Source organism: Hipposideros armiger, unplaced genomic scaffold, assembly GCF_001890085.2.
Source record: "Hipposideros armiger isolate ML-2016 unplaced genomic scaffold, ASM189008v1 scaffold_210, whole genome shotgun sequence".
NCBI classification, from domain to species: domain Eukaryota; kingdom Metazoa; phylum Chordata; class Mammalia; order Chiroptera; family Hipposideridae; genus Hipposideros; species Hipposideros armiger.
Genome location: NW_017731560.1, coordinates 1,531,704 through 1,557,227, shown reverse-complemented (window position 1 = coordinate 1,557,227; position 25,524 = coordinate 1,531,704). Strand labels below are relative to the sequence as shown.

Genomic DNA, 25,524 nt, shown 5'->3' with positions numbered 1-25,524 from the left:
TCCCATATGTTAATTTGTTCTTTTATTTCCCTTGCCCGAGGGGATATCTCAGTAAAAATATTACTGACGGTGATGTCCGCAAATTTACTCCACGCAAAACACTTTGACAATTTTAAAGAACCAGTTAAAATTCTAAACTTATCAAAGCATAAATTCCATAAAGTCACAGAATCCAAACTTAGTGAGTATTTCAAATCACGGTATAAAGTGCTTTGCCCAAAATGCTGATAGCTTAACCAAGAGTAAAATAAATCTAGAACCTTCATATACCCCCACACCACGACCCCATATCCCAAGAAGGGAGATTGGTAGCCAGTGCCCTCCAAACTACAACACCCATAATAGCCTTCTTCGTTTGAGCTCTGGGAACAATAAGAACGGTATGTAGGGGGTGCGGGGTGGGGAATTCTGGGTATATACAATGTCTCACTCCATTTCCCACAACCCTCTGTTTTCACTTGAGTCTCTCCGCCAATGCCAATATTGGATCTGCCCCAGAAGAGCCTCCAGCGACCTTAAACTACATTTCCCATGAGGACAAGGGCTTGGACCTCCGGCTTCCCTGGTGACCAGTAACCAATAGGAGATGCCACAGCGGCCCGCGTGTAGGTGGCAGTCCAGCCTGGGCCTGAGTGCTGGCTAGCGCAAGGCGGAGATTGCAGAAGACAGTTGTGTGGCATGTAGCGCCACGAGGGCACTACTCCCCCAGGAGCTGCCACGCCGGCCGATTTTCCACAGCTGTGTAAGGAGTAGCCGGGAAGCTGGAGGTCAGAGAGGCAGAGAGCCTGAGTGGCTGTGGCTGGGGACTGTGGGACTGCGGGGGCCTAGGGAGGAGGGTGCTTCCGGGGCCGCCGCTCTCTGCTCATAACTCCGCCCACCTCCGCCTCTGCCGGGGACAGGGCGTAGGGACTGGGAGTTGGGGTTGGGCTTCTAAGCTGTCCGCGCTGGTTCCCTGGAGCTTTGGGAACGCGCTTTCTTTTCTCTTTTTTTCTCCAACCAGCCTGCTGTCTTTTTCTTCCATAACGCCTCCCCCCTATTCTCTACTTCCGCCTTTTGCCTCCTCCGAGGTCTGAAGTGAGGGTTCTCCACCGGTGTGTTTCCTAGGTGGCGTCTTAATTCTACTGCTTGGAGGAATTGGGTGATTTCTGTCCTCTCGTCCCTTAATGTACATTTCAGATTTGGGCACACACCCCTTTGAAGCACACACTTCCCATGTCCTCTGGGGGCGTGGGAATTCCTTGGCATGCTCAAGGCGTGACTTTTGTCAGATTTTCACTTTCTGTGTCCTTGATGGTGAGATAAAGATCGTTGCCATCTCTTCATTGGCTCTTGTGGTTACCCGCCCTTTCCCTGACCAGGTGGAAAGGGCTTTCCCTCAATTTTCAGAAGGGATGGAGAGCAGATGAGGGAAGGAATCTCACTTTTGAGATATATGTGTGTAAGGTTCAGTGCAGGGTTCTGATGAGAGTAAAAGGCAAGTTAGGTGTATTTTAAAAACAGCGTCTTAGAGATTTCCAGCAAGGATTGATTGCGCTAATGTGGACATATCTTTAAAGGGCACACCAACTACAGAATATAGTAGACTGTGCGAAACAGACTGTATTGATGATTTTATTGTTACACACGCATCCAAAAAGTGCTGCGGGGTTAGTGGAAGTGCATACTGATGGGGTGGGGCGGGTTGACTTATGGAATGTCAAGCCTAACTGTGGAACTGCTGAAAGCCTGAAATTCGCATCTGTCTTCCAGACCAATCCCGGTAGGCTTTGTGAAGGAGGTGAATTTTAACTTGGGCTCCAGAAGAGTTCTGGACAAAGAGGAGGGAGAAATGCTTCCTGATACTGGGATTGGAATTTGAGAAGTGTAGATAAAAGAGGGAGCACCTGTGTGGCAAGTGGGCTTGCCTGACTGGGAAAGAAATAGTGTTGAAAGCTTGGGGTCATAATAACAGGACGCTTTGAAGCATTCACATAATTTTGATATTATTCTGTATCAAATAAAATTAAAGACAAAAAAGTAAGATTGGGTGGTTTTTGTTTTTTCATCCTAGGGGAACCTGATTTGAGATCAATTCTTGAAGAGCACAGAGAAGTGTGGTGGTGTGTTCCAGGTGTGAGTTTAAACCCAAGAAAAACTTCGTCTTATAGACTGTTTTGTTTGTAGCTGTTCTTAGCTACTCTATAGTTAATTTTATAGTCAATGTTATAGTCAATTTTTATAGTAAATTTTAAAGCCTGGTGACATAAATTAATTTTCTTAAGAAATGCATTTGCTCTTCTTGTATATCATATTACCTGAATTGTAGTCATCTCGATGCGTGACAATAATGATCGCTATTTATTGAGCCCATGTAATGTTCCAGGTACTATCATAAGCACTTTGTTGCATTATCTTAACAGTCTTATGAAGCATGTACTATTCCCATTTCTCTAGAAGAGAGAACTAAAATGCAGAGAAGTTAAACAACTTACAAAGTCATATAGATTGTAAGGAGCTGAGCTGGGGTTTCGGTGTACAGATATCTGACTCCTGAGCCCTTGCTCTCTGTCCACCATGGTTTGCAGGTCCCATGGTTCACTTTTGCTCATGACTTTCTGTTTGTGGTATGGAGAGATTATTGTGGGGTATATTGATCATCCTGGCAGGTACCCAAATAATTCACTCTTAGTTTCTATGTCAGTATGTATCTGTTGTAATGTAGCTGCCAAAACCAAATGAGCTTCACTGCTGTTGCAGCCTTAGCTAACTGTGTCTGCCAGTTAATATGGCTATTTATGAATTAGATGATACTCTTTATAAAGCATATCATACCTCTAAGAAGTTTGGTCCTGGACAGTACTTTGGGTTTTATTTTATTTTAGCTTTTATTGTAAGTGAGCTTCTGGGTTGCTAGGTCTCCTTCATGGCCTTTCCCCACATGAAGTGTTGGGATGCAATACAATATGAAGTGTGAGCCCTCCCTGGGTCTAGCTGGGGAGATAGAGGCCCATAATTCTGAGATAATGTAGTGTGTGCTATAAAAGAGTAAAGGAAGGAGTGACTAACTGTAAGGGAGAGTCAGGGAGAAGGCTTCTTTGAGGAAGTGACATGACAGATAGCTCTTGAATTTGCCAGGCAGAGAAGAGTGGAGGTGAGGCATTTCAGATCGAGGTGGCAGCCTGTGAGAGACATGTGGTTATACAAGACCAGTGCATGTCCATTCAATATTGAGGAATTCAGCATGGTTGGGGTGCAGACTGTTTGGGAAAAGGAAGGTATAATGGTAGAAGAGTCTGGAAACATAGGTTGGGGCTCATTTGTGAAGAACCTTGAATGCAAGGCTAGGATATTTAGATGTGCTCCAACAGGCCAGTGTTTCTCAATGTGTTCGGCATCTGCCAGCAGTGGTTATGTTGTACTCCTACAAATATTTTAAACTTTATTAATTAGATACTCTAATATGTCTTATAGAAGGTAAAACTGAATTGCATCATCAAATCGAAGGTTACTTAGAATGTGGCTTAGTAAAAATAGAAAATGAACCAGTTTTAAATTGATTTAAAGACAAATATTAAGTAAACGTGGTATATGAATGTGAGAAAATCACCAAGTAATACTGAAATGACAGAAATTTGGGAAACACTGCTGTAGGCAATAAAAAAAAACACCATTAAAATGTTTTCGAGGAACACCATGATCAGGTTTTTAGTTTAGAATGCACTGGATGGGGACATGACCAGTTAGAAGGCTGGTGCTCTGTTCCAAAGAGATATAAGAACTCAAAGGAGCAACATATGAGGGGACAGAGCAGATCTTAGAGCCCTTTAGGAGGGAGAATCAGTAGGACTTGGCAGATGTGAATATGATTATTCTGTCCATGTCATCAAAATGATTTAAAAAGTCTGTATGCCATTTGTCTGTTATCCTTTATATTCTAAGATGAGCACATTGTTGTCCAAACAGGCTACGTCCATATATGCATTAAGGTAACGGTGGAGGCTGTTGTCACAAATGGGTTTGGATTATAAACAGAAGCATCTTTACTGCCTTACCAAGTGTTCTTGAGAGCAGTGGCAGAAATGTTCAAGGTGGTGGTAAGGAATATGAATATAATCTGTGACCCTTAGCTATCTTAGGAATTCCTCGTTCAAGACTCAGCTCAACTAGTAACATCGCTGTGAAGCCTTTCCTTCACCCCATCCCCCATGCACACACATGCATGCACACACAAAACAATATTAGGCTTCTGGCTTCAATAGGACCCTGCACTTACCTCTGTCCTGGCCTGTACCACACTGTAGTGTGTCGGTCTGTGGATGTCTCTGCCCCTACCTCCCGACTGTGAGCTCCTTGAGGGCAGGGACCAGGTCTCATTCATCTCCATACCCATAGCATCCAGAACAGCACTTGGCACATGGTAGACACTTAATAAATGATGATTGGATGAAAGGAATGGATCAACATATTCACATTTATATAACTCTGGACCTTGGTGCCACAGAGTGCCAAATGCTACAAAAAAATTTAGCTACTTTTTCTACTGTTGCTGAACACCACAGTAAATTAAACTAACCTGGGTAGAGTACTTCACTAGAGGTTTTTTCCTTCATTTCCCCCCCACTTTCCCATGGTTACCTTAGCTTTTTCTTTCTCACTTAACCACCCAGCCACCTGTTCCTTAGGCCTGCCCATTGCTCTGCTTCTCTTAACAGAGGTCACATTGCCCTGATTCTCTGCCAAGGATCCATCCCTTTTCTAGATACACCAAGTCCAGTTGACTCCATTCTTGAAATCACTCTCAAGTAGGTCTCCCCCTGCTCACAGACACTGCTAGTGGGACTGTAATTTGATATAGCCCTTTTGGAGAGCAATTTGTCAATATGTGTCAAAATTTTTAAAATTGAACGTAGCTTTCAACTTAGCGCTTCAACTTATAGGACTCTATGCTGAGGAAATAAACATGATGTTTCCCAAAATTTAGCTCCCAGGATGTTTTTAAAATCGCAAAAATAAAAAATGTATGTGTGTATGTGTATAATATAATAGCAAAAACACAATAGAGAAAAACAATATTTTAAATGTCCGATAAATACTAAAGGATTGAATTAAATCAGAGTACATCTGCAAAATAAATTACTGAGTAGCCAAGTAAGTTGATGTTACCAAAGAATATTCAATGTTGTCAAAAATTGTTTATGATATGTTAAGAGAAAATTCAGCTTATAAAGCTATCAGATCCCAGTTTAAACACACATATCACACATGCATACACACACACATCTGTGCATGCATAAATAGGAATAATCCTGTAATGTTAAACACACAAAAACTTAAAGGTTTGATGTACATCATAAGATTACATGTGAATTCTATTTTTTTAAAAGATTTTTATTGGGGAATTGGAGGGATGGGAACAGTGCTGGGGAATTGGGGGAAGGGGAACAGACAAGTTGCTTTCGTTTTGTTCTTCAGTCTAGTTGTGGAGGACGTTGCTTCACTNAATTACATTCCTCGAACTGTCCCCCATGTCCCCATGGCAACACTGCACCTGTGTATTTATGCTGTCCAGCCCCCTCCCTCTCTCCCTCATCCCCACCTCCCCCAACCAACAGCCATCAGCTGCACCCCCACATCTCTGAGACCACCTCTGTTCACTTTCCTCGTCCATTCAGTTTTTTAGATTCCAATTATAAGTGAAATCATATGGTATTTGTCTTTCTTCTACTGACTTATTTCACTTAACATAATAGTCTCTAAGTCCATCCATATCGTCTCAAATGTTATGATTTCATTCTTATTTATAGCGGAGTAATAACTCCATTGTATAAATGTACCACAGTTTCTTAATCCAGTCATCTACCGATGTGCATTTCAGTTGTTTCCAAGTCTTGGCTATTGTGAATCGCGCTGCAATAAACATAGGGGTACATATATTTTTTTGAATTAGCGTCTTGGGTTTCTCTGGATAGATACCTAAAAGTGGAATTTCTGGGTCATACGGAAGTTCCATTTCCAGTTTTTTGAGATATCGCCATACTGATTTCCANGCTGGCCGCTCACGCTGGCTGCTGGCTACATACGGTAGCCCATGGCAACCCACTGCCACAGGGGCTGCAGCCTACGTCGTCGCAGGCGACTCACGGCAGCCCAACTCCAGGCTGAGACGCCATTCAGCATCTCAGCTGCAGAGGGCAGCGTCACCGGCCCTCATATGTGGGATCCGAACCGGGGCCCTCTGGTGTCCCAAGCCAGTTCCCAACCATTGCGCCACTTGGCTGGCCCTGAATTCTATTTTTAACATTTTCCATATTTTAATTTTTAATCTATAATGGTACATTTGTTCATTTTTAAAAAGTTACTAAAAGTGTGTTCCCCATATCTACCCTTATCACCAATTCCTTAGTTTGGGCACACTGTCCCCACAACATACACATGACTTACAGTTTAGATTACTACTGCCTCCAGCCTGCCTCCCTTGCAATCCATTCTCCACCAATGCTGACAGAATGATTTTTCTAAATTGCAAATATGAAGCTATCTGCCTCTGTATAAAATAGTTCAAAGACTGCCCATTGTTCTCTAGATAAAATCCAAACTTCTTAGACTGGCTTATAAAACCTTTGCGAATCAGCTCCCTGCTTTTTTCTCCAACATCCTTTCTTCCTCTTACAAATTACTTTTTCTTGGAGTCTTAGCCCAGTGCCTGGCACATAATAGGTGTTGCATTAACACTAGCCAAATGTTGATGTGGATTGTATGAGTTAACTATCGTGTACCAGGCAATCCACTAGTATTTCATTTTATCCTCAGAGTAAAAATATTAAATACACAAAATAGTTATCTCTATGTTACAGATGAGGAAAATTAAATAAATAAAAGTGGGAAGGAAAAAATAATAATGGACATTTTTTAGAGAAAAAAAAATCCAAACCCTTTGCCATAACACAGCTCTTCCTTTTCCTGCAGCCCCTGCCAGTCTTTGTCAGCATGTGGGGAAAGAGACTTTGTTCTTTCCCATGGGCAAGATATGTGACCACAGCATAACCAGCACAGTTCAGATTGACATGATCTCACCATGTCACGGTTCACATTGTGTTAATGTACAAAAATGTTTCCTTTGTGTACATAACACTTCATATAGGAGAGACGAAATAGCTCCAATTGCTCTGTTTTTCTTTCTGTTTTGAAATTCTATGTCTTTTGGGATGGGAATGTCAGCAGAGAGCTAAGGAAAACTGTGATTGAGCTGAATGTACAAGAAACAATGTGTCTCATGGGAGCCAATGTCATTGGTTAATTTATTTTTTTAAGTGTCATGTAGATGTATTTTCCAGCAATCTGTCCCCAGGGAAGACCTTGGTTGAATTCAACTGTTAATCCTATTTACAGAATGCAGCCCATGCGTGCACGATATTCTTGCATTGTTAAGTGATCTTAGACATATGTAGTGGATTACCATAATGACATAAATCAGGTGAATATGGGATATCTGATTTTCTCTACAAAAATGTATCAGTCTTCATATTGTCATTCAGTATCCTGCAGTGTGGTCTTTCTTACATTTTCCTTACAAACAATACCCATTGTATACAAAAATGGGTGCTCTTTAAAGAACAGAAGTCCTAATCACAAATCATCTGAATAAAATGATATTACCTTGTAAGGAATGGTCACTTTTAAATAATACAGGGAAAATAATGTATTTCTTCTACTCTGTGATCAAATAAATTGCACATAGAAATTACAGATAGCATTTTAATTCATATGATGAATTATTGTGGGCTTACTATGTGCAAAGCACTCTGTAAGACACTGTACTAGATACTTATAAATAACCCCCCTTTAATGCCAGGTAGAGAGATACATAGATAGAGAGAGAGAGACAGAGAGAGAGAATGTATACACACAAGAATGAGTGTGCAACAGAAAGAAATGAAACAAAGAGAAGATTTTGACAAGCAGGCACATCTTATAAATGAAAATTTACCCAGATGAAAATTAGGATATGTGCCAGTAGGGATTTATTCTTTTATTTCCTGTCTCTTTCCTCTGTGGGATATATAGGCAAAACTGAGCTACCAGGTAGCTGATAAGCAAATGATCTACTTTTTTGTTTACAAACATTTTGAGAAATGGAACAGTGACTTTCTGTGTGTCCAGCCCTAGACAAACCTGCTGGCGATGTTGTGAGAGTTATGACTATGTCAGCTTTTCCAGGGTTTCTGTCTCTGCTGCAGAGATTTGGCAGACACCTCAGACAAATTTTATGTCTCTTAAATCTTCCTCAAGCTAGGCTTGGCTCTTAGATTTATGTGTACAAAAAAAAATGAAGTGTTTACCAGTGTGACATTTTTGAAGATCAAAACAGACTCATTTTTTTGTTTATTCAGCATACACCTCAGTTTAGTCTACAGAAAAAGCTAATTGCTTTTGCTATTTGTTTAAAACAGCAGAAATGTTTACCTTCCAGAAGTGGCGACTGATCACGTGTCTATAAAGATTTATATTCCAGGCCTCAGTGTTGCTTCCTCTTTTTCTTGCCTACAAAGTGTAAAGTTTTGCTAAAGTCTTCATTTCTTTTTTTTTGCCTTTACTGACCCATAGTATGAAACAATGTAGGATGAGAGGTGTGGTGAAATATGTTGGCAATCTATGAGAAAAAAATATTGTTTTTATCAGCTCTGTCCTGCCCCCCTTTTTGCCTCTCAGTTTTCAATGGCCCCTTACCCACAAAACGTTGTTCCTCAGCCTAATAATGATAGGTGAGAATAAGAGCTGGAAAACTTACAGCAACGACCCATTAACAAGGCTGTTCCAAATGTATGTGTAGGCAGAGCACAAATGAAAGTTTGGCAGTAATTCAGAAGAAGAGTTGAAACACTGTGTGGAGATTGTTATATAAACAACATTGCCTCAGTGGTGGACAGTGAAAGATAGCCATGGGGAAATCCCCAGTAAGGGCACTTGTCATCTGCTCCAGCGGCTCTTCTTTTTAGCCAGCAACAACTGCCAGTAAGAACTCTCCTGGGTAGAAACTATCCCACAGTGAGGCCTCATAATATGTCCTATCATTTCTTCTTTAGTCGAGTCCTCAAACACACTTGACTAGGATTACTTTGGTCACATAATATTCTAATTTTCACCTTTCAAGAGATGCTGAGTTTGAATTCAAGGATCACATATTCAAGTTCATTTATTCAGTAGACATTTGAACATATATACGGGACCAGACCCTAGACTAAGTGCTGGGAGTACAGTGATGAATTAGAAGTCGTCCCTTGCTGCCCTTAAGAAGCTCACAGTCAAGTGGGGGAGACAGACACCCAAAATAAATAATTATATACAATGAGAAAGGTGCTCAGAGAAAAAGGTATGTATAAAGTGCCCTGGGAACATGATGCAGGGAATTACTGCTAGGGGTGAGCAACTTATAAACCAGAGTCTAATTAGGCTGAATCACAAAGGGTAAGTGGGCATTGCCTAGCATCTAGGTGAACAAAATAGTGGTGGGCAAGGATTTCAGGCAGAGGGATCACAGCACATGCTACGCAGTCACATGTGTGAAAATGGATAGTTCAGAAAAAGGCAAGATGCTGTGTGTGAACCACTGGGAGTGCGGGAGGGAGGCAGGATAAGAATCTGGAAAGGTATCCTGTGGCAAGTTGCCGAAGGAAATCTGCTTGCTAAGGAGCTTGGCCTTAATCCTATAGGTAGGGATAAGCCAGTGCAGGGTTTTAAATGGGGGAATAACATGATTGGATTGGACTGGAGACAGAGAAAAGCTACCATTTAAATTGACAGTCTTTGAGAGCAATGCCATTTCTGCTAGGTTTTCTTTGTTTTTTAAATTATATTCGTTTCAGGTGTACAAAACAATATAACGATTGGACATTTACACCCCTCATAAAGTGATAACCCCCCCCCAAGTCTACTGCCCCTCTGACATCGTATATAGCTGTTACAGTACTGTTGACTATATTCCCTATGCTGTACTTTACATTTTGTGATTTATATATATTATATATATACATATATATATACATATATATATAAAATATATAAGTATATATATAATATATATTATATATATAATTTAATTATATATTTAATTGTAGTTCACATTCAATATTATTCTACTTCAGCTTCAGGTGTACAGCACAGTGTGGTCAGGCATCTACACAATCCATGAAGTGATCCACAGCATAAAAGTCCCATACCCATCTGACACCCTACCTACTCTTCACAACATTATTGACTATATTCCCCATACTGTATTTCACATCCCTGTGACTATTTTGTGACTACCAATTTGTACTTTCTGATCTCTTCACTTAGCCCCCATCCCCAACCCCCCTCTCATCTAGCCACCATCAGTTTTTTCAGCGTACAAAGATCACTTGGGACAATTATTTTCTTCTACACACAGGACATACCTTCTTGCACTCCTTTACATATTGCTCAGCTGAATATTCATTCTTTCCAACTCAAATCAATGATCCCAGTAGTAATTAGTGTTTGATTATCATGAAGGAAATCAGAGTTTCAAAGCATAGCAGCTTAGGTTAAAAAGTTATATGAGGCTTACTTATTGCTTACTGAGTCAGCAGGGCTGAGGTGAGTGCTGGTCAACTCCTCTTGGGGTCTGGGGGAGGAAAAAGGACAGAGGCTGAAGAGATGGCAGGAAGTGGCTGCTTAAAAAATGCACCGCATCCAGAATGTTGGAAATCCCTAAAGGCCACATCCAGATATGGGCAGTAGATGTAAGAGCCAGAAGTGTATGAGTGTAAAACAAATGCATGTTGACGGTACTTGTGCCCATACAAATTGTACTATCTAGCCAGCTTTAGAGCATGTTCTTTCCCTAACTCAGATACTGTAAATGGCTTCCCATTATCCATAGGATGAAGTCCAAACTCTTTAGCCTGGCATTTAGTACTTTCTGCAGTCTGACTCCAACCTACCTTTCCAATTTTTATACTTCTCTCTTACAGAACTTCTCTGCTTTAGCCAGTTATTTTAGACACTGCCCTGGCATTCCCTCACCTATGCTGTGAGCCCTCTCAGGGCAGAGACTATGTTTTTTACCTTTTTGAACCCCCATAGTGCCTAGCACAGTGTCTTGCATATAGCAGGTAGCCAAGGTATGCCAATGGGTTGATTATTGTTTCCCCCATTCTTTCCAATTTCTCTCCTACTGTTGACCTAATACCCTCTCTATTGAAAATGGTAACACGAAGCAAAATCTTCAACAAACTATCTTTTAACTTTTTATCTTGCAAAAATTTAAATACAGAAAAATTACAAGAATCATGTAAGGACTCTCATATACCATTCACTCTGAATCATCAATTGTTTGACATTTTGTCCTATGTGACTTAAGCTTCTCTATACGAGGTGTGATCAAAATATATGGTGAATGTTTAAATAAAAAATTATTACAGTAAAAGACACATTGCCATTAATCCCCCCTCAAAATACTCCCCCTCACTTCAAACACACTTATTCCATCATTCTTGCCACTTTCTGAAGCAGTTCTGGAAGCCCTTTTTCGTGAGTGTCTTTGGTTGTGCTGTTGTTTGTGGCTGATTCACTGTCCTGCATTGATTGAAAACATTTACCTTTCATGGTCATTTTGACCATGGGGAAGAGCCAGAAGTCGCACGGTGTCAGATCTGGTGAATAAGGTGGATGACGACACACCGTAATGTTTTTATTTGACAGAAATTGCTGTACCAGAAACGATGTGTGACATGGAGCCTTTCCGCTGTGATCAAACGATACAGTGAATGCTGCTGCTGAGTGCCATCCAACAGAAAGGCAGGGATCTTCAATATGGGAAGTGGCACCTCGAACCTTAGTGACAAGTTTCAACTTGTTCAGTGCAGTCAATCAGGTGTGAGCTATGGTTGAGAGAAGATATGTTTTAAAGTGTGCTGTAAATCATTCTCCATCGTGACAACGCTCCGTGTCACACATCACTTCTGGTATACAGCAGTTTCTGTCAAATAAAAACATTACGGTGTGTCCTCATCCACCTTGTTCACTGGATCTGGCACCATGCGACTTCTGGCTCTTCCCCAAAGTCAAAATGATTCAGGACATCGAGGCAGCCACAACAGCACAACTGAAGACACTCACGAAAGAGGATTTCCAGGTATGCCTCAGAAAGTAGCAAGATCAATGGGATAAGTGTGTTCAAAGCAAGGAGGAGTATTTTGAGTGGGATTAATGGCAATGTAACAATTTTTTAAAAATTTAAACATTCACCCTATTGTTTGATCGCACCTTGTATGATTGTTTTGTTCTGAAACAGGTTGAAAAAAGCTGTACCCTTTACCGCTCTCGTTTTTTCCTCAACCTTTTATGATGAAAAAATTTAAAATACAGAAATGTTGAAAGAATTGTACAGTGAACACCCATATACTCCCATTTAGATCCTGTAATTAACACTTTGTTCTATTTGCTTCATCACTGATCCATCTTTTTATTCATTTCAAATTAAGTTCCAGACAACTGTATACTTTTTCTAAATTCTTCAGTATGCATATCATTAACTAGATGAACAAACTATTTTGTGTTCAACCAGATCATCTAAATACAATATATCTGCATTTACTGTGTTACTAAAACTCCAACCTACCTGTGTATCTTAGATCTGTTTGGCCATGGATGTCGCTTAGTTAACTTTTGGATGACCCCCCCATTTCACCTAGTGCAGTGCCAGGCACACATTCCATAAATACCACTTAATGCTGATGAGCAGAGACAGAACTAGAGCCAGGACAAGAATCACAATAAAACTAGAGTAAACTAAGGGAGCAGGGGAATATATGAGAAGAGGGCCACAAGTGAATGGGAGAAAAAGAAGCTAGCGCTTGAAGAATTGGGCACAAAAGGAGACCTTAGCCCACCTGATACTTCCAGTAGTACTTCTATCTGCTACTTTCCAACTCTCGTTAGAAGGATAAGTTTCAGGAAACTAGGGACAACTGCTGCTCAGCAGAGCAAACGACAAGTCTCCTTGCTGTTACTTAGGCACCACCAATTAGTATATTCATGTTGCTTCATGGATATGCTAATGTACTGCAAGATGAAGCTTAGTTTTAGAGGGTATGGTTGGGTCACTGAAAACTTTCAAACTAAATCTGTATTACAGGTCAAAGGGCACTTGACTTCAATGAATCCTAGTTTCCTTTTTTTTTTTCAAATACTATTTCCTTTCTTGTTTCACTGCTTATGAATGCAAGGATAGCTCTAATATGCATTTATTGAATAAATATTTTGTGTCCAGCACTGTGCTAGCGGCTCTCGCATCATTAACACTTTCCAATAACCCAGTGAGGTAGGTACGACTTCTTTCCCCATTTGCCAGATAAGAAAATTTGAGATTCAGCCTGGTTAAATACCTTGCCCATAAGCCAGAATTCAAGAAACTCAGGTTTGTCTGACCAGAGCCCAGGGTTCTTAACCACACTGTCAGAAAAAAATTTTTTTTTTTAATTGTCAACTCAGTATAAATGCAAGGAGGTTTACTTTCACTGTATTAACTCAGCAGGTGATTTATTCACTAATCCATTCCAATTGAATCACTGGATTAAGAAGGAATTTAGTCACTCAGACTAGTCATTAGAATATTGGTGTAGTAATGGGTTCAGATTGCTTGAGTTCAAGCCCCAGTTTTATCACTTACCAGTTGGTGATTGTAAGCAAGCCATTTAACATCAATAAGCCTCAGTCTCCTTACTCATAAAATTAGGATAACAGTACCTATCATATAGCTGTGTTGTTGAGGACTAATTAAAATAATGGAAAGTATCATGCCATGTCTGGCATACAATAGGTGCTCAGCATATTTTAGATTCTTATTCCTTTTAGGGACCAGGCCACTCACATGTAGCTTTCATTTGAGGAAAACAAACTGCCCCTGAAACATTTCTTTGAAGAGAAACATTCTGGAAAAGAGTATTTGGCTGACTACTCCCAAGGCCGAGCAAGGACAGTTACCCAGTTCTTATGTAAAGCACATTTCAAAATAAGCTGGGAATATGAACCCTTAGGAGAGTTGGGATGGTCCATCTCTCTGCATCCTGGAGACTAGGGCCAAATTGTGACATCATCTATTGTGTCACTAGACTAAATTCCACAATCGGCATAGACTTTTAGACCTGGGATATTGGTAATTCCAACCCAGTCATTTTAAGGCAGGCAAGCTGAAGCTAAGAGTATAACTGACTTGACCAAGGTCAAACTGAAAACATCAGGATAACCCAGTTCCCCCAACTCCATATCCAGTGTTCATTCTGTGGTGCCTTTGTGGGCTCTTAGGTGAGTGAAACTGAGTCTTGATGTGTGTTCTTTGCAGGAGCTTGAACTGATTGGACTCACAGGGTTTGGTACAAGTTTGATTGACTCAGAAAACATGAAGCTTTGTTCTGGTTCAAATAGATTCACTAATTGTTGGCTTTCAAACTGTTAGAATTTCTATTTTGTTGGGGGTTTAGCAAATTAGTGTTGTTTCTCCCTGTGTAGCTGCATGGTTTGGTTCAAGTTCTTGGTTCTTTGAAATCTTCCACTGGGATTTTTGTTTTTGACAAAAATACTTAGAATCCAAGGTGATTAACAATGGGAATTTATTTGAAAAGATCAATCAGGCTTGGTGATGGCTGCTGAGAAGGAGCTCAGGTGGATTAGAGAACCATTAGTGCTTACATTCTGGAGTTTGAAATCAGGATAATGGAAACATTGCAATGTTTTTTGGTGTATATGTTTGTGTGTTTATTTTTCTCAGGATGCTCTGATGCTTTCATTTCTGTTCTTGCTAATCGGGGTTGAAACTGCTGCCTCACACCTCATTGCCTTTTGGGACATGCTGTCAGTCATGTTCTTGATATGATCCTCATCTTTTGACTGTGGGAAAAGAAGGTAACAAAAATTTGTCTTCCCTGTCCTTTTTCTTTTACTTTGAATGGTCCTTCTGAGGAACTTGGAGGAATATGAATTTCAAACTTAAATACGTGGACAATTTTGGATGCAGTGCCCAAAGGCAGAACATTCTGAAATACATCCTTTGTTCCTTTCTTATTAATGTGGTTTTAAAAATCAGGCAAGCCTCCTTTGCTAAACCTGAAATTGGGCTGACAGCTATATTGGCGGTCAGCCATGCCACAGGTAAGGCTGTGGTGGAAGGTTGCAGTGATGTGGCCCCTGGAGAACTGTATCCTACCTGCTTGGCTTTCCACATGCCAAAAGAAAAGTGCGTTCGGGTGCTAGGGCTCTCAGTGCTTTTTCGAGCTCTTGACTTTTTACCTAAGCAGTTGGAAGGCTAGGATTGCAGCTGTGGTGTTAAGAGGTCCATTCCCAGTAACTCTAAAGTCAAGCACTTCCTACAAGATGAGGTTTTCGATGATTCCATCAAGTGTGTTTATTTCTGCTCAGAAATAAAATCTCACTTTAGATTCATTTTTTCTCCTCCCTTTCATCTCCCCTCCTTGTTTCTCCCTTCTCCCCTCCCTAATTCTCTTCTCTCCTCTCCTCCCCTCCCCCCTTTTAATGGCTCACTTGCTCTTAGCTACCCAGTCACATAACTTTTTGTGATTCATATTATCCATTTTTCCCTGTTGATTTCACATTGATTTTGGATATGTATTTTACTGACACTTTTAATATTAGCAGTGACATTCAAAAAGAGAAACTAGAAAAAGTTTTCTTTCTTCTCACAGGAAGTGGGGTGGGCACTTATTTGAGGACACAGATGGCATTGGAAGGAGCCAAGGGTAGCTGACATCTGATATTGTTGCTATAGCTCCCACTTTTCTTTTGGCTGCTTCAGATTTGGCCTATGTGGACAGACACACACTTGGGTAACCACCGTACAGATGGAAATCAGGACATGTGGGATTTGGCTGAACCAAAGGTCCCCAAACATTGCCTGGATCATTTAGTGCCCCAGGTGTGGCCACCCCAGGACTTCATGTGCTAAAATTGTGTCCCAGCTTAAGCCAGCTGGTCACTGTATATATAGTATCAAGGCAGCTTAGAGACTCATAAAGAATGACTTTGGATTTTTATCTTTTGGATTTAGATTTAACTAATCAACCTGAATCCTTCCCCCACACACTGGGCAGTGAGGATGTATCAGGTTAATATTGGGTTGTTGGAAAAGTCAAGACGCATTTCTGCAATGAAAAACATAGAAAAAATACGTCATGACTTTTCCAACAACCCATTAGAAAGATTTGTCAAAAGAAGATGCACACTGTCCAGTAGCTTGAATTTTAGATGGGACATAATACTAGACCATATAAAGAAAAATGGACTGACTTCCCAGAAAGGAAAGAAGGAATTAGAGGCCTTCAGCCTCTTTAATAAACTATTGATGTGTTATAGATCAGATTTAATTTGTTTTTTCAAAACATTTCTCCTCTGTGGAATTTTAAGAGCAAACAAGTATTTCCTTCTAATTTTAAAATTGGAAGAATTGGAGAATGTTTCATGAAATTATATTGGTCCTTTGTTATTATTTTCTTTATGTGATAGAGGTGCCTCGATTCAGCCATTTAGGCAAGATTTGCTTCAAGGTATAATAACATACACACAATTGTGTAGGTCTTTATAAAAGAGTTTTGTTTCTATCATCTCACAATCTCTTCACAACAATCCTGTGAGGCAGTCAGGATATGTACTATCATGTCCAATTTATAAATACGGAATTTAAGCCCAGAGAAGTTAAGTGACTTGTCCAGGGTAACACAGCTAGAAAGTTATAGAACTGGAACCTTAACTTGAGTTTCCTGACACCCAGCCCCAGTACTCCTTCAACTGTGTTATGTTTCATTTCTGAGATACTATCTCCTTTTTGTTCGTACTCATGATTAATTTTGAAATCAGTTTAGAAAAATGTGCTTCAGTTTAGCGGATGAGTAAAACTTAAGCTCTTACAGGTAAAGTATCTTCTTAAGGTCACCTGTGGAGAGAGTCCTACACATAGCTCTTAACTTTTCACCTTGATTTTAACTGAACTACTTTAAGGTATACATGGATTGTTTTTCAGTGTTAAATATATGCCCAAAAGTTGTGTGATCCACTGATTATAAGTGTGAAAGCTGCACCTGGGGAATGGGACTAGGGATGAAAAGTTGACTTAAAGTAATTAGCTTTTTGCCTTTTGTTAAGAGATGTCATGTTCAATAGAAGTCAAGGTTTTTTTCTTCCTTTGCTTCCAGCCTTTTGAATACAATTCTTTAGGGAAAATTAGCAAATATTCATTTTGAATGTAGATTTCTCAGGAACAAGAGTAGTTAGAGGAAAGAGAAAGCAAAATAATGTTTGCTAGGGGCTGGGAGCTAAGATTTCTCCTAAGGCATGCAAATCGTAAAGTTCTGATTTGTCAACTGCATGCTGTTTCTTTAGTCACTGATGTATGAAATCCCGAACGAATTCTCCGATGAACATACCGCTAATTGCTTCTCCACCTGCTCTCCAACCTCTTCTACCCCACCCCCTCCACTCCCAATTCAGCCTATAAGTGTCCGTCACTGGAGATGGATGGTGACACATGCAGTAATAGCAATTCATAAAAGCCAGTTCCAGCCCTTGTCTTTAAGACTCCTGGATTTTCCACTGCCTGCTTTTGTGTGAGTGAAGTGGATGGAAGTGCTACTGGCATCAGAGTCCACGTCCCTGGGCTCTGTTGCTAGAGCTCAGTTGCTCGGCTGGAGCTGAGCTAAACAGAAGCATCGGATCTGAGCTGAATTTTAGCTGTTTTTTTTTCCTTCAGTGGGGGGGGGGTTAGGGATAGTGTGTAGTGGGGGTTTGGCTTTGGCTTTTTGTGGAGAGAAGAGGGTAAGGGGTGAATAACTCACTGCAGGCTATACAACGTGAAACAGTTCCCTGAAGAGTATCACGATGTTCCTGGTACAATATACAGGTATAGTGTGTTTTATTTTTTATGAAATTTCCCTTTTGTTTCAAAGTGCATTCCTTTCTTCTTTTTACCTCCAGCTCAACTGTACTGAAGGACAAATAAGGTTTAATGAGCTAAACAAAATAGCTGCATAAAACATGCCTGCACCTAGCTATAACGTGTGTAGCAGATTGCTGTGCAAAATCTGGGTTTTCTGCTAAATTGGTAGTCCCTATCCCTTAATTGTGCATGCTTCTCTGCTGTATTCTTGTACTGAATTTCTCAAGTCTTATGTTTGCAACTGGTAGTATGTGATAGAGCCTAGAGTGTTTGCACAGAAGACACGGTGCTTTGGAAGCAAAAAAAAGCAATTTTTAAACACTTAATATATTGTGTTTCTCTTGAGTTCATTAACTCCTGTTTTTCTTAATTGATTGTCTCGATTTGTTAAGAGTAAGGAAACCTCAAATAGGAAGCATTGCAGAACACATTTGTTTGGTAAATTTATTTTTATTTTATTATTTAACTCAGATTGATGAACATTATGTATTGTTATTTGTTTGTTCTCCTGGTAGAAAAAAAGTGCTAGAAACAGCAAGGCTAAAATGCCAGCTCCAAACCATCTGTATTGTAAAATATCATTGGATCAGAAGTGTTCCTTACATATTCTCCTAAGCTTTCCGAAACATATTGGTCCATAATAATGAAGAATTTGAAGACTGATCAGGTTTTGGTAAACGTTGTTTAAAAGGCTTCTTATACAGCAGTTAGACAGAAAGGATCCTTCCAAATGAAAAAACCTTGAGAAAGTTTCACTTTCTTGTGGAACAGAAGCTTAGTTCCTATAACCACGTTTTAATAAGTTTGAATATCATTTATTGTCAAGGCCTTTCACCTCCATTCTTGCTTTATTGTCCTTAAAATATTGTGCTCCTCTGCTTAAGAGCTAAAAGATCATGTTGTGTTTTGCTATGTGACTGTTTGACAGTTGATTGCACTCCTGATTAATTGGACAGCATGCAGATTATGTGGAGAAGTGAGTGAGTGACAATATTTCAAGGTTACACTGAAGAGTGTACAGTGAACCTTAGTGCCTGGACCAACAACTGCTGAATTGTCTGCAATTAAAGCAACAGCAGGTTGTGTAGTCTCCCTGCAGCCCATTTATTTGAATGTATAGCTTCAGTTTCTTCTTTGGATGTCAGTTGGTTTGTTTCACTAAGTGTTGAAGAGTTGTGCTTGTTGGATGTTTTCTCCATCCTTGACTCTAGAACAACTGTCTTGGTACATTTTTAAAGTGAGAAGTTGTTGAGGTTTTTTTCTTTAGATCAAAACTAGAGAATGTTTCCTTTTCTCCACTACAAAAGTAAATAGATACATTTTGTGGAAAATGTTGCTTTGTTCAATAAATAGCGGTTTGTCATGGACCTGTGTTACCGGTTTAAATTTCTGGCAGGAAAAATTTTAGACTTTGTTATGCTATGGAATTATTATATCTGTGAAGAACTTCTCTACGTTAATAAGCGTAAAAGTGTTTATGTTTAAAAAAGTGACATTATCTCCTTGACATTTTTCATTTCTAGGGTGACCTAATCAATAATGTCAAATCCAGTTGGGTGGATTTATGACTGAATTTTATTTGTATGCTAATAGTGAATACATGTTTAATTTCTTCATGATTTTACTCTATTAAAAATAATGTATAATTGTAGTAGAGTTGTTGGTTATTGACTCATAGTGGATGTGGTGTGTAAAACAATTTACACAGTGATTTAACATATACTTGATCAGTTTATCCTTATAACAACCCTGGGTGAGGTTAGTGGCATTATGATCTCCACTTCATGGGTAAGAAAACTGAGACTAAGAGGATAAGTAACTGGTCTAAGGTCACACATCTAACAAGTGGCAGAGCCCAAATTCATAGGTTAGATGATCCGAGTCAAGAATCTGTGCTTTTCTTCAGGCTGCTTCTCGGTTGACAGATCCAGGGTAAATTTGACTTAAGCTACTAGTCAAGAAAATTAAATTCAGTCATTTACTAAAAAATATGTGTTATTTGATAGAACTCTTAGCGATTTTTTCAAGCTATTTTTACCCATTTATTTTAATACGGGAGTACTTTCCAGATTAAATTTATAGATGTATAAAGAAATATTAGTATTTTGATTAATTCATAGTCCAGTATGAATTGAAAGGATTGTCTTATGAAGTTATTGGGAAGTAAAATATCAAATCAGAAAGGTTAATTGGAATATTTTCCTTCCAAAACAGTGTAGTTTGTTTTTAATATTCTGCACAAAAAAACATATGATTGTTTTTATAAAAGTATGTGCACTTTAAAATATACTAGCCCTGAATGTGAAGTTCTATTCATTTTAAAATTTGAGTATTTTATCCAGATCAACAGAAAATGAAATATACAGCTAACTCAGTTTCACATTTTCTTCTTTTCTCTTCTTTTCTTTCTTTCATGTAGACCAGCTTTCACATCTTTTTAAATTCCCAAATGGTTTCTCAATTGTAAATTCATTGGTTTAATGGGAAAATAAAAAATACACTTTCTGTCCCACTGAAGAAGGGACTACTGTTTAAATTTGTGTTATCACTTCAGCAGATGAGCCCAGGTACTTGAGTAGCTCATACTAGTTCTCTGGTAAAGCATCTTTTAAAACCTCTTCAGGAAATGTTCTTAAAGCAGTCATTCTTAGATGTGAATTTATTAGAGACTATCCCCATGTACTGGGAAAATGACTAGATGTTCACACCATAGACAGTGCTTCAGCATTTGACAGTGAATATTTGAGGACGTTATCAAGAAAATGAGCCAGAGATAGGGCAGGTATTGTTACGATCTGCTTATGATGGTAATGGATATATTGTTTCAGATACCATGTAATTAGAATTTATCCTTATCTAAGATGATATCTTTATACTTTAACATATCTTCAAGCTATTCTTATATTATTCCCTTCTAGCAAAAAAGAAGGGAGGATGATACAAAGCCCTTTTATCATTTTTCAAACTTAAATGAAATTGACACTTAAAAAATACAGTAGGGAACTTGGGGGGATGGGTCAAGGTTAGAGGGAGGAGAACTGGGCAAACTAAGCATGTGATTGGAAGCTCCGTATTACACGTGGTTTCAAGTGGCAAATTTCCTGTGCAGTGGAAGCTCTGGCTAACACCCCTCACTCTATTCCTCTTTCTGGGAACAAGCACTCTAAATATAAATGAAAAAACCTTATTGGGGCTTTTAAAGAAATCGACATTTTCCGATTGGTGAAAGAAAAAGCCTTTCATCTGCGAAATAATTTTTTTCCTGTGTTGTTTAAGGCCCAGATAAATTAAAGCAATTAGATTTCTAGGTTCTGGTTGTTCATGGAGCTGAAGTTGGTTGTCTGATGATTTTTTTTCTGTAGTACTGCTCTGAGTGTGTTTTAGGAGAGTGAAAGGCAGGTCTTATAGGTGGGGGTATAAGGAGTGGTATACACCAGCCAGTGGTGTGCTAGAGTCAGCTTACGCTAGCTTACTGAAGGGTATCACTAGTAAATTTAAAAGTTTATTCAATCTGTCTGTTTTCCTAAAAGGACTTAAGATACTCAGTATGAGTAATAGTTAAGGCATGCTGTCTGTGCAAGCCAAGATACTGCAGATGCCTTTTGGGCTGCTAAACTATATTAATGCCATCCCTTAGATATAGCATTGATACCTTCAAGGATTATCAAGGATTGTCTCCTCCACCCATACATACACATGATAATAATAGCTAACATTTATTGAGTGCTTACTCTTTGCCAGGCCATGTTATAATTACCTTATATGTATGGACTCATCAACCTTCACAGTATTCCTTTGAGGTAGGTAGTATTATTTCCATTATAAGGGTAGAAAAACCAAGACACAGAGTTTAAGCAACCTGCTCACCAGTTGACACAAGTACTAAGTAGCAGAATCAGAATTTAATGACAGGAAGTCTCTCCAGAAACTATGCTCTTAACCACTGTGTAATATGTTGTATGTCCTTAAGGGCGCTTCACTGAAGAAGCTGTTTGCCCACTAGAATGCCACCCAGAGCAGATATCCCATTGGCCATGCCTTCAGAAGACTTAAGACAGTGTAGCGCTATCTGCTCACCAGACTGCTCGAAAGTCTCCTTTCGTTCTGACCGTCATTGCTGGTACTCTGTATTGCCAGAGACATGGTAGATCATTGCAGCCCAAGCAGCTTCTCTAAACACAACCACTACTCATATTTTTTCCTTCAGATTGTCAGCCTTTAAAAAATATATCTTTCATAGTCTGTTGCTTCTCTCCCAGTTCTCAGCTTTTTGCAAGAACAAACATTGCCAACCAGAGTACAGTTTTTCTTCCATGCAGCCTAACGACCAAATCATAGCACATCTTTCCTATATCTACTTTCTCTCCACTCCATTTTATGCCTAGCTGTTAGTGTTCTTCCTAAATGCAGATCTTATCATACCACTACTCTCCTCAAACACCTTCTAAAGGATTTTGGTGTTTTTTTTCCCCCAAACAGACATTCAGGGGCAGCCATGATCTTGTCCCAGGTACCCGTAATGCATTTATACCCCTATCTCACACTATACCACCTTCTGTAAAATCTATTCACCAGCCACTCTAAACCACTTCTAGGTCAACATGTATCCCCCAAGTTTTCAAGCTCATGTGCTTTTTCCTCATGCTATTCTCTATACTTTAATTGCCATTCTTCCACATCTCTGACAACTCTAGAGCTACTCAACATTTAAGGTTCAGCACAAATGACACCTGCTACTTTATTGTAATACTTAATTTTGGTCCATCTTCCCCCACTAGACTTAGTTCCTTGAAGTGCAAAACCTTATTTTACTAGTCTCTTAGTACATAGCCTAGTGCCTTGTACATACTCAGCACTTACATGCAATATTCAGGTCTTCAGAAACTGTTACCACCAAAGAGATTTGCTCCTCTCCTTCTAGTTCAAGGTTCAAAGCTGTTCTCAGAACCTGAGAGTTCCAGAAGTTGAATAGCTAGCTGGCTTCTGCCCTGCATAGATATTCTGGAATATTCTGCCCAAAAGATTTTTGTTTGTTTGTTGTTTCTAGTTCAGCTGTCTTCCTGATTTTTTTCCTCTATATTCATCCTTGCTTAGATTATTATACCTTGAAATCTCTTTCTTTTGTCTTTGTGGAACACTTTGCACTTTTGTAGAGAGACAAAGGCTTGCCTATGTACACATATTCATACTAATCTATACAAGAAAAAGAATCAGAATGTGTAAACTGATCATTGGGTTTTTTGAATGCATAATCACAGTATTTCTCAAAATGTGGTTTAGGGACTACCTGTGTCAGCATTACCTAGGACATATGTTTAATATGCAGATTCCTGGTCCCTCATCCCAGACCTACTGAATCACTCTCTGAGTTACCTGCATTTAGCAAAGTCCCCAGATGATGATTCTGTGCATCTGACTTTTGAGAATCACGGTCCAAAGTTAAAAAAAAAAGTTTAATCCTAATCTATATTCTTTATGGATATGAACATTAATTACACTGTGGAAAAACTATCATTAACATGGTTAGAATTTTTTTAAAGATTTTATTGGGGAATTGGGGGAGGGGAACAGCATTGGGGATTTGGGGAAGGGGAACAGACAAGTTGCTGTCCTTTGGTTCTTCAGTCTAGTTGTGGAGGATGTTGCTTCACTGGCCCATGTTGGTATTATCATTGCGCTCTTCCCGGGTGAGGCAGATGGGTCGCCAGTCTCTGGACGGCCGCTCATGGTGTCTCACGGCAGCTCACGATGGCTGCCAGCCACTCACAGTAGCTTCACTGCAGCCTACGCTGTTGCTGGCGATTCATGGCAGCCCAGCTCCAGGTTGAGCTGTTGTTCAGCATCTTAGCTGTGGAGGGCAGTGTCACTGGCCCTCATATGTGGGATCCGAACCGGGGCCCTCTGGCATCCCAAGCCAGCTCTTAACCAACCCACTCAGCCGGCCCAATGGTTAGAATTTTTTAATCTAACACTGAAAGTCTTGGTCTCCTGGTTTCTGACCCAGTGCTGTCCAAGAGAACTTTCTGTGATGATGAAATATTTTAAATCTTCATTGTCCGACACAGTACCAATAGCCACATGTGGCTATGGAGCACTGAAATGTGGCTAGTACAACTGAGGAACTGAATTTTTAATTTTATTTAAGTTGAATTAAATGGAGATTTAAATACTTACATGTGGTGATTGGATGCAGTATTTGAAGTGCAGCCCCAGAAAACTTGGCTTTCCAGAAAGAGTAATTCTCTTAGGGGTCTAGGTGGCCGCAGTAATCATTGTATCAATGGGAAATAAAACAGAACATTGATTCCTTTGACATACAGGCCATTTCATTTCTTATTTTGAATAATTTAAATTTTTAAAAAGGACTAAAGTTATCCTCGGAAGTGATTTAACAAATTATTATCTCAATTAAATTTAAATGAGAACTACACTCTGCATTTCTCTTCAGTACTATTTTCTATATTGGCTTGCTATTGAGAGCTGAGTGTTAAGCCTTGATTTCTGAGCTAGGGATGAGGCAGTTGGGTTAATCAGAAGAAAGCTCTCCTAGCTCCAGTGTTTAGTTTATGAGCACTTTCACGCATTTTAGCTCTCATAGACCTATTAACTATTATCTTTTGGATTGATCAGCTGCTTGACTACTCATGACTCGCTGCTTTTCAGTTTTCATTTCTTTCTCTGACAAATCCCCCTTGAACCAGTAGTATACCCCTTTCTGGATGATTTCATTATTTAAGGTACCGTGAATACTTCAGAAGAATTTGAATCAAATGGATTGTAGTCTCTACGTTAAGAGACATACATCTAGGTACTCTGTTTTATTGTGTGGAGTTCATCATGTGTATTAGTTGTACTTTGTGGCTTTCTAAAAAGAATCCAGTGTCAAAGTCTATAGTATTGGAAAAAACACATAGGTAGCTTAATATACTTGACTGTTGCTGTCTCTGGAAACTATATGATAAATAATTATGCCTGCTTGAGCAGCCCTCTGTTGCCTAGATCCCAGTTGTTTGTATTCTTCTCAGTTTGCTAAAAAATTTAGTACATCTTGAAATTCCTTCTCTCCCTTCACATTCTTCACTTTCTTTTCTCTGCTTTCTGTTTTCAATGGGCAGCATTGTATCCCACCTTTTTTTACCATTCAAACTCACTCCCAGAATCTATTGTTGTATCCGGCCTGACTGAACTGCCTAGAGTTCAAAACTGATGTTTTAAAGTACTACTCAGGGCCACCCTGGAGCACTCTGCAAATAGGTTCTTTTGTTTCGAGGACTAAAGAGATAGTATCACAGCTACAGTTTTCAAGACATGCGTAAAGATAAAACCCATTTTGATCTAAAAGAAATTTTAAACTCCTTGCCTCTCCCTTCCTCCAAACTACATCTTCAATTTTCAGTGACATTTTTCTTTGTTTAGAAAGCTAGGCATTTCTACTTTCAGTGAAAAAGTTCACTCTGATCAGGACCCTCCATAATTCATTTCAGGGTGGAGATGAAGGAAAATATGTTTTAAAGTTAAGGTATATTTTAGGACTATGCTAGCATCTTTACATAAGTTATTTCATATAATTCTCATTAGCCCTC

General features: G+C 39.4%; 1 protein-coding gene across 3 annotated transcripts in view; it reads left to right on the top strand.

The window, feature by feature from the left end:
* The first annotated feature begins 603 nt into the window (after positions 1–603).
* ENOX2 (ecto-NOX disulfide-thiol exchanger 2) overlaps positions 604–25,524 on the top strand; it is a 329,605-nt gene continuing 304,684 nt past the window's right edge. For 2 of the 3 annotated variants that reach the window (XM_019653899.1, XM_019653897.1), the window contains exons 1-2: positions 604–767; positions 2,051–2,110. The gene's annotated coding sequence lies outside the window, so the exon portion shown is untranslated. The remainder of the gene's footprint in view (positions 768–2,050; positions 2,111–25,524) is intronic. The other variant, XM_019653900.1, reaches the window with a different exon arrangement.